This window comes from Uloborus diversus, chromosome 10, assembly GCF_026930045.1.
Source record: "Uloborus diversus isolate 005 chromosome 10, Udiv.v.3.1, whole genome shotgun sequence".
In the NCBI taxonomy this organism is placed as follows: Eukaryota; Metazoa; Arthropoda; class Arachnida; order Araneae; family Uloboridae; genus Uloborus; species Uloborus diversus.
In genome coordinates this window covers 89,095,469-89,105,449 of record NC_072740.1, presented here as the reverse complement: position 1 = coordinate 89,105,449, position 9,981 = coordinate 89,095,469, and the positions used below count along the sequence as shown (strand labels likewise).

General features: G+C 32.8%; 1 long non-coding RNA gene across 1 annotated transcript; it reads right to left on the bottom strand.

The window, feature by feature from the left end:
• Positions 1-1,107: 1,107 nt before the first annotated feature.
• Positions 1,108-8,356, bottom strand: LOC129231703 (uncharacterized). The gene is made up of 3 exons (XR_008581280.1): positions 8,264-8,356; positions 5,298-5,398; positions 1,108-1,376 (listed from the first exon to the last, which is right to left on the bottom strand). It is a non-coding gene; the product is annotated as an uncharacterized LOC129231703 (long non-coding RNA).
• Positions 8,357-9,981: the final 1,625 nt, after the last annotated feature.

Sequence of the window (9,981 nt, the reverse complement as noted above, 5' to 3'; positions counted from 1 at the left end):
ATACAATTTGTTTTACAAGAAACAGAGAATCATGACTCTCACATTCATCGATACCTAGAGAAATATCATTTTCATCCAGTACATCAAGAGTTAAATATTTTACAACCTTTCTGTGATTTTGACAACTGATAAAATTTGATTCAAAATGTGTTGACAACAATTTGTTTACAACTACATATGTGAATTGAGAAACACAAACAACTTCGGGATGTGGGTATTTCAACCCTCCGCTGTCTAATTTTGATATAAAATCATTGTTTACATCTGTGTCAAGGGGCTTATCAATGCATAAAGTTGATCGACATTGTTCACACTTTAGTTTCAATAGAACTTTATGAGCTGCATATCCACTAATGTATGTTAAAATTGGCAAACTCGATTGAGTACTTACCATTTCTTCCGGAGTGATTAGAAAACCATTAAAAAAAGGATATGAATCTGAGCTATCTTCATCTTCATCCCAATGTTTGTCCTGAAAAAAACTTAGTAACAATTCTCCACAACTTTTCAATTTTAACACAAGGGGTAAAATTGTTTGCATTCTCAATTTTGTTTCAGTGTCATAAATTTGACGTATACTGACATTGTAATTTGACCCTGCCAATGTACGGTAAGACCCAAATCTGTCTTCTAATGAGTCTGTATTTTCCCTGGTAAAAAATAATCGAAATTTAAAGTTTTAAAACAGTACTCTGCAAGAGCAAGCATAGCTTTTGTAGTATGGCTTATGGCTAGATGGGTTTGCTTTGTTAATCCACCAGTTGTACAATTCATTTCCTCCCATTTGTCTAACCAATTAATAAAGTTAGTTAAGAACTTATACTGAGCTGTGTCAGTATTTGGTGTGAGAGGCGTTTGGAACTCATCCCTTTTATGCTCACCCTTATACAAAGTTTTCACATTCATTATTGACCACCACTTGCAAAGAATCTGAATGTAGTCTGTAAAAATATGAACGGAATCAAATGAACGGAATCAAAAGAAAAATAGAAAAATTTTCCTGGACTTCCAGGATAATCATACCTAACCCGCGACTCAAGGGGAGAGGCAAACATACTAACGGCCTTTTTATTAATAGCATTATTGTCAGTGGCTACTGATATGACATTAAACCCTATGGCAGCTAAACCAATCAAGATTTTTTTTATATATGAATGGAAATCGTCAGCATCTATGCTACGCACTGGCAAAATATGTGCCACATCTTTGTACGGAGACAATAAACTTTGGATCATAAATGTGAAAGCACTGGATGCAGCATTTGAGTCATTGTGGGACATACCAAATATTTCACTCTTTAGAAGTCTCATCGACTTTTCATCGAAGAATTCTGCTTCATGAAGAATGTCTTCTTTGCGAAAATGTAATTCATATACCTAAGGAATAGAAAACTCATCAATAAAAAAACATATGCAAAAAAAAATATTGAATATTACGAAAAGCGTTTAACTGAAAATGATAAAACTCAACGATATTGAACTGTATTTTTCTACTTAAAATCGGGCAGATAGGTGCAGAAAAAGATTTTAAAAAATCTTTCTGCAATAATAATTATCTGTCATCTTATAGATATGCGACAGGCGTCTCAGCATTGCATTGTTTACCTGATATCGAATGTTGCATAATTTTTAAAATTGCAACATTGTTTAACAGAATTATTACTTAGCGAAAAATAATTATGTTTCACTTTCAAATATATTTTGTTGATATGATCAACTATATTTGTTAGAACACCAGTGACATAGCCACGGGGGTCCAGACCTTTCTCCTAAAATGAGTAAGAAAATTCAAAAATAAAAGTGTCCACTCTTTTAATATTTTCCTATCGCATGCATAAGATATGGAAATCAAATCTGAGCGTATACATTCCCCAACTCTTAAATTTTGTTATGAAAAGCAAGTTTCACAAAAAAAAAAGAAGACGTAATTGGGTTGTGCTTTTCCTATGGAAAAATGCCAAATGTCTTCGAAGAAGAGCATCGATTTGGATTAAAGATGCATCAAGTTTAAAATAGAAAATTTTTGAACTATTTTATGAAGTGTAAAAGCATTTCCATTTAACATAGTAAATTTATTTATATATTAAGTATAATTATCAATTTAATTTAAAATAAATAATAAACCATTTCAAAAAAAGCAAAAAAATAAATAAATAAAATAATATAGTAAATGGGTAATTTGCTTTATGTTTGTCTGCAAGTAAAAACTGATGTTTATTATTATTAGTTGCATTCTGTTATTTACTTTATTACTTTTCATTCTTTCATATTTTATTTTCATATTGGTATGTAGGTTATATAGACCGCTGAGCAAACTCTTGTATTTAGATATCATAGCTACTTTATCATTATTAGCTGCATTCTGTTCATTACTTTATTATTTTTCATTCTTTCATATTTTATTTTCATATTGGTCCCCCGACACGACGACGCTTGGATATATTACTTCTATTATTTATAAGGCAATTTATCAGAAACCTCAAAAGTCGATAAATATTTTATTTTAAACATTTTTTAGTCGGGTATTTTTAGTTCTTTATTTTAGTTTTATTTAAGGTTTTTTTTAGTCGGGGTTTTTTTAAATTTTTTATTTTAGTTTCATTTAAAGTTTTTTTCAGTAGGCGATTTTTAAAATTTTTATTTCATGCTTTTTAAAGGCCAGAATTCAAACTTTCCCGGACGTGAAATTGTAACACGAGATTCTGTGCCACTGAATCTGCGTATTCTGACAATAGTTGCAATTCAAGTTATTGCTAACCGTAGTATGCAAAATATTTCTCACCGTGATATGTAACGTATTGCTCACCGTATGCAACATAGTGTTGGAAAAAGGTTTTGTTCACCGTGCAATTCGTAATTATGTTGCACAAAGTTATTGTAAATACGCGATCGTAATATACAGTCGGACCTCCATATATCAAAGTAGCAAATTGCCGGGAAAAAATTCGATATATAGAAACGATCTTATTTTAACATAAAAAACTTCTAAATCATTAAAACGTGCATGAAACCCAATTTATAATTTAAACGGGCATTAAATGAAAGATAACAATAAAAATATTAATTTTGCAGAAATTACATTTTTGTGCCTTCATACATCTTCATTCTTCGGCAAATCAACTTGATCTGTAACATTAGGGGATTTTCGTTTTGACAATGGAATCGAGTGAAAAGTAAAAAATCAATCTACTTAACTTGAATGATTTTTACTGAAGCTAAAAAGACTAGGAATGATACTCAACAGACAAAAGGGATAGCTTGAAACTGATTTTACAGTGATACTGGTTACAACTAAGATTTGAAATAAACTTGAGGGAATGTAAGAACTCCAGAACGGAACAACGACCGAACTACACACTCCTAAACCCCAGATTCCTCAAGTTTTGTAGCAACCTTTAGTGAACATAATTTTCTCCGCTAAGCTTCATTTTTCATGATACCAACAGTCTAAAGCAGAGAAAAACCTACGAGTATCTCGAAAAAAATTTCGATATATAGTAGAGACGTACCGAGTACTCGGAAACTACTCGGTACTCGGCCTATTTGCCGAGTACTCGGTACTCGGCCAAATTTTGATCAGATACTCGGCCAATACCGAGTAGTTGCAAAAAATTGAATATTGTCCAAGACAGATACTAAAATTTATAAAAAAAGAGCAAGAATTATATTCTGCAATCATTTACCATTAAAATTTATAAGTCAAACTTAAATTTTGAGAATAATGAAGTTTATAATGCTTCAATGGAATAAATCTTTATTTTAATGTCTCCAAAGTTAATAAAACTTATTTAATAAAAATTATGCAAAAAAGAAAATATGGAAATATATAATGATATAGAAAATATGGAATTTTTATATTAAAATTGGATTTTTGCTTCAACCAAAAATTAGTTATAAGAAATATAAAAATATTTTTGCTTAAAAAATAAAAGGAAATGAAACAACGTTGAAAGTACAGTGCAGAAATACTGCAGACACATGTTTTGGCATTACAAGGAATTCTTTTTTTCAATGCACAAAATGGGAGCTCGTGGATTTAAAGACAAAACTCGGACTTTTTTGTTGAATGTCTTTACATTCTTTAGCTCACATGTTATGCACTGAAAAAGACATTCCCTGTAATGGGGGGGGGGGGGCAGAAACACGTGTCTGCAGTGCTCCTGCACATTTGTTTTATCTGCTTTTAAAAATTATTTATATTTGGCAGACTAGAACTATAATTGATTCGTATACAGTGAAAACCCTCCTAACGTACACCCCTCAAAGCAGACACCACTCTTATGCGGACAATTTTTAATTCCCCAGTTCCAATGCAAATAACATTCTTAAACCCCTGTCCTGCGGTCATCGCTCTATTGCGAACAAAAAAAATTGTCCAGTTAGTGTCCACATTAGAGGGATTTTACTGTAATTTGCCTTAATTCCAACTTGATTAATCATACCTTTTATTTATTTTTAATTTTAAAAATAATTTTTTTTGTAAAATTTTAGACAAACAAAACTGTTTATGTAATGCGTAATTAAATTTCAGCAGGAATTTAGTTTTAAAAACTATTATATGGACAAGGAGGTCTATACTACTATTCCATTAAGTTCAAAATTTATCACATGCATGTAGATGGTTCTTCTTAGAACATAATTGGTACTTGGTAACTCGGCCGAGTAGTGAAAAGCCGAGTACTCGGCCGAGTAGTGAAAGGCCGGGTACTCGGCTACTCGGCCCAAGTGCTACTTGGTACGTCTCTAATTTTAAGATTCAAAAATATGTTATAATGCTTAGATAAGATGTGATTTTGTTTAATGCTTTGCTTAAAGATAAGGTTTCCATTATCATGTACGTTTTTAGTCTAAAATAATATGTTAACCAACTACTTTTCTGAACTATATTAGTCATGGCGTGTAAGAAAAACTCAAAATTTTTATTTTGTTCTAAACTAATTTTGGAGTAAAAGCAATATTACAAGAGTGAAAATCTGCATCACACACAGAAAGAGGGATCTATGTAGTTTTGCCTGTTGAGGTTAAGATAGTATAATGCAGTGTAGTTAAATTTAGAGCAATACATTTTAAAAATGCAAAATTAATTTATAAAAGTAAAATCAACTGATTTTAATTACTGATTTTGTTAAAAAAAATCACTTAATACAAATCAATTGATTTAAATCAATTTAAAAAAAAAAATCACTTGATTTAGATCATGATTTTTAATCACTATTTAAATCAAGCTGATTTAAATCAACAAACCCTGATTAAACATGAATCTTGAGATACAATCAACTTATAAAAACCTATATTTACCCATAAAATCAAATATTAAATAAATATCTTTGTTATTTTTGGCCTTTACAACCTTCAGCAATGTGATAATGTTGGAGATACCATATCTCTCGAAAGGTTCGCTAAAAAAGAAAATTTAAGAAATTAAAAAATTGAATGCAAAATGAAGTACATATGCAAGAAAAGTAGGTACAAAAGTTGCCAGGAGAGATGCATGACATCCGTTCTCTCCGGGGATTTAAAAAAAAAAAAGAGGACTAGATAAATCATGAAAAAATGTGTTGGTCCAATATTCTTAACAATCGAAATAGTAATAGTTTTATTTCTATTATATGTTTTAAAATAATATTTTGGTTTGGAAAGAGTTAATTTTTTATAGTGTTCTTACTCAATGCTAACTTCACAGAAAAAATATTGTAAATTAATCTTAAAAAGGTAAACACGATTATAACAAAAGAAAAAAGATAACATTAAAATGCATATTTGCAATAAACTAATTTATAAAAATTTGCAAATTTGTGCAATTTAACACTGCATTTTGTTTTCTACTTTTCAGCACAAATCCATTTTTATTTCATAATTAATGCTGAAATTACATGACTTCATAAGCTTTGGTTTAGAGACGTACCGAGTACTCGGTAACTACTCGGTACTCGGCCAATTTGCCGAGTACTCGGTACTCGGCCAAATTCTGATCAGATACTCGGCCAATACCAAGTAGTTGCAAAAAATTGAATATTGTCCAAGACATACTAAAATTTATAAAAAAAAGAGCAAGCATTATATTCTGCAATCATTTACAATTAAAATTTATAAGTCAAATTTAAATTTTGAGAATAATGAAGTTTGTAATGCTTCAATGGAATAAATCTTTATTTTAATGTCGGCAAAGTTAATAAAACTTATTTATTAAAAATTACGCAAAAAATGTAAGTATAGAAAATATGGAATTTTTATATTAAAAATGGATTTTTGCTGCAAACAAAAATTAGTTATAAAAAATGTGAAAATACCTTTGCTTAAAAAATAAAACAACCTTAAAAGTACAGTGCAGGAACTCTGCAGACACGTGTTTTGGCATTACAAGGAATTCCTTTTTCAATGCACAAAATGGGGGCTCGTAGATTTAAAGGCATCCGACAAAAGTCGTATTTTTTTTGTTGAATGTCTTTACATTCTTTAGCTCACATGTTATGCACTGAAAAAGACGTTCCTTGTAACGGGGGGGGGGGGGGGCAGAAACATGTGTCTGGAGTGTTCCTGCACATTTGTTTTATCTGCTTTTAAAAATTATTTATGTTTGGCAGATTAGAACTATAATTGATTGGTATACAGTGAAACCCCTCCTAACGGACACCCCTCAAAGGCAGACACCCCTCTTATGCAGACAATTTTTAATTCCCCAGTTCCAATGCAAATAACATTATTTAACCCCTGTCCTGCTGACACCTATCTATTGCGGACAAAAAATTTGTCCTGTTAGTGTCCGCATTAGAGGGATTTTACTGTACTTTGTTTTAATTCCAACTTGATTAATCATACCTTTTATTTATTTATTTTTAATTTAAAAAATTATTTTTTTGTAAAATTTTTGACACAAACAAAATTGTATATATATAATGCGTAATTAAATTTCAGCGGGAATTTAGTTTTAAAAACTATTATATGGACAAGGAGGTTTATATTACTATTTCAATAAGTTCAAAATTCATCACATGTGTGTCGGTAGTTCTTCTTAAAACATAATTGGTACTTGGAACTCGGCCGAGTAGTGAAAGGCCAAGTACTCGGTAACTCGGTACTCGGCCGAGTAATAAAAAGCCGAGTACTCGGTACTCGGCCAAAGTGCTACTCGGTACATCTCTAATATATAGAGATTTTTTCGATATATAGAAACAACTTTCTATGTAATGAACATAGAAATTTGCTGGGATTTCGATACATAGAAAATTTTGATATGTGGAAGTTCGATATATGGAGGTCCGACTGTAGTTATTGCTCACCGTATGTAATATAGAATTGAAAAAATGTTTTTCCCCGTACATTTTGTAATTAGAGTTGTAATATTCTGTTGTAAAAAAGTTTTTGCTCACTGTGCACTTCAAAATTATGAAACACAAAGATAATATAAATATGTGATTGTAAAATAGTTATTGCTCACCGTAGAATGACTGTTATGGCTCACCGTATGTGATGCAGTACTATTTATAAATTATTGCTTACTGTGCATTTCATAACTTATAGACGCAGTGAAAGGTTTTTTTGTAAATTACATAATGCATCATTCAAAAAATGAAGATCTTTTTCACAGGAGGTGAAAAACATCTCGGCTTTTATGTAAATGCAACTTCTATCCACTTGGCGATGAGGAAAACACCGCATGGATACCATATATGGCATTGTATCGCAATGAAAACATTGAACCTGGCGCGGGAACTGATCCTTTCGCCAACGGAAAATCGACGGGACCTTTATCGAACTGCATCCCATGCAACGATTTATGCTTGATGAGAACCTAATTTCTTCCATAGCTGTTTGTGCAAGATGTTGCTTTCGCTTTTTTTTTTTTTTTTCAAATTTGAAGAGTAAAATATAAATAATAAAATTTACGAAACTCGTTATGAACTTTCCTTTCACAGTTTGAAAACATATCCACATAAAATATAACGTTTAAAAAATGTTCCGAGAACAGTCGGATGTTGAATGTTCTATCGAGCAATTTAGGCAAGTAATTTTTGGGTAATTTAGATACAACCTTTCAATTATTATCCTCACTACGATAATAAAGGTTACGAAGCTCGTTATGAACTTTCTTTCACAGTTTGAAAACATATATATCCACATAAAATATAATGTTTAAAAATATGTTCCGAGCACAGTCGGATGTTTTAATGTGCTATCGAGCAATTTAGGCAAGTAATTTTTGGGTAATTTAGATACAACCCTTCATTTATTATCCTTACTATGATAATAAAAGTAAAACTTACTTTCAAAGTTCGATGAAAACTCCAATCTTCTAGTTTTTTCTTGACGAACACATCAGCCATTTCGATCGCTCCCCGCTCCGCAAGACAAACGCGCCGAAAGCGTATGAACATTGTCGACACTTGTTCACGCTCTTGCGCGACGCGTAGCATGCGCAATAAGAAAAGAGTTCGAAGCTCGCGAGTTTTATTCTTGGAGGTCACGCTTATTATATTTCCTATTTATACATGAATATTTATTAAACCATGTTCCTGAAACGTTAGCTGCAGTATTAAATGATTGTATGCATCTTTATTCATGAATTAGTGTTTGATAATGTGTTGTATTCTTATATGATGACTTGGGTATGTTCGTATATGATGACTCTTATTTCTCGTATGTTTGTATTTGATGCCACATTTACTCATTTTTGAATCAATTGTATTCAAAAAAAAAATGAATACATTCAGAGTTTCATTTTTGAATACATTTTTTTTAACAGTGTATATTGGCGAGAGCGTTGGGCTTCCATGAGTGTCGCCCTGGGTTCAAATCCCAGCCGGAAAGGAAATCTTAAATGCAAATATTTTTTTCTAATTTTATAATTCTTTTTTTTTATTTTTCCCTTTTGCGAAGTCCGTCATTCAGTCTGACAGTCAATCAGTCAAGCACTCAGTCATTCAGTCTCAGTCAGTCAGTCCAGTCAGTCAGTCACTCAGTCAGTCAGTTAGTCCTTCAGCCAGTCAGTCAAGCAGTCAGTCATTTAGTCTCAGTCAGTCAGTCATTCAGTCAGTCAGTCAGTCAGGCAGTCAGTCAGTCAGTCAGTCGGTCAGTCCTGTGCAGTCAGTTAGTCACTAAAGCAGTCAGTCAGTCTCAGTCAGTCAGTCAGTCAGTCCAGTCAAGTCTCAGTCAGTCAGTCCGTCAGTCTCGGTCAGTCAGTCAGTCAGTCATTCAGTCAGTCAGTCAGTCAGGCAGTCAGTCAGTCGGTCAGCCTTATTCAGTCAGTCAGTCAGTCAGTCAGTCAGTCAGTCAGCCTTATTCAGTCAGTCTGTCAGTCATCCTTATTCAGTCAGTCTGTCAGTCAGTCAGTCGGTCAGTCCTGTCCAGTCAGTTAGTCAGTCAAGCAGTCAGTCAGGTAGTCAAGCAGTCAGTCAGTCAGTGTCAGTCAGCCATTTAGTCATTCAGTCAGTCAGTGAAATAGCCAGTCAGAGAGTCAAGCAGTCAGTCAGTCAGTCTCAGTCAGTCAGTTAGTCAGTCAGTCAGTCAGTCAGTCAGTCCAGTCTCAGTCAGTCAGTCAGTGAGTCAGTCTGTCAGTCAGGCAGTATCAGTCAGGCAGTAAGACTCCGCTCGACAGAACTCCGATAGCATAATGGCTAGACCGCTGGTCTTCCAAGCGAGTGGCCTGGGTTCGAGTCCCAGCCGGAGCGAATAACTTCAATGTATATATTTCTTTTCTAATTTGAAAATTCTTTTTTTTTTTCAATTTCTTTCCTTTGCAATTATTGATTATTTATGTAGGGAAGAAAATTCTGAGTCAGTTTAATTTTTCGACACGAAGATTTCAAAGTGTTTAAATAAACAATTACCAAGGTGCATTTTTTGTTTTTATTATATTTAAAACTCCCACCGACAGAGCTCCCATAGACTAATGGCTAGAGTGTTAGGCTTCCAAGCGAGTGGCCCTGGGTTCGAGGCCCAGCCTGAACGAAAATCTTCAATGTATACTTTTAGTTTCTAATTT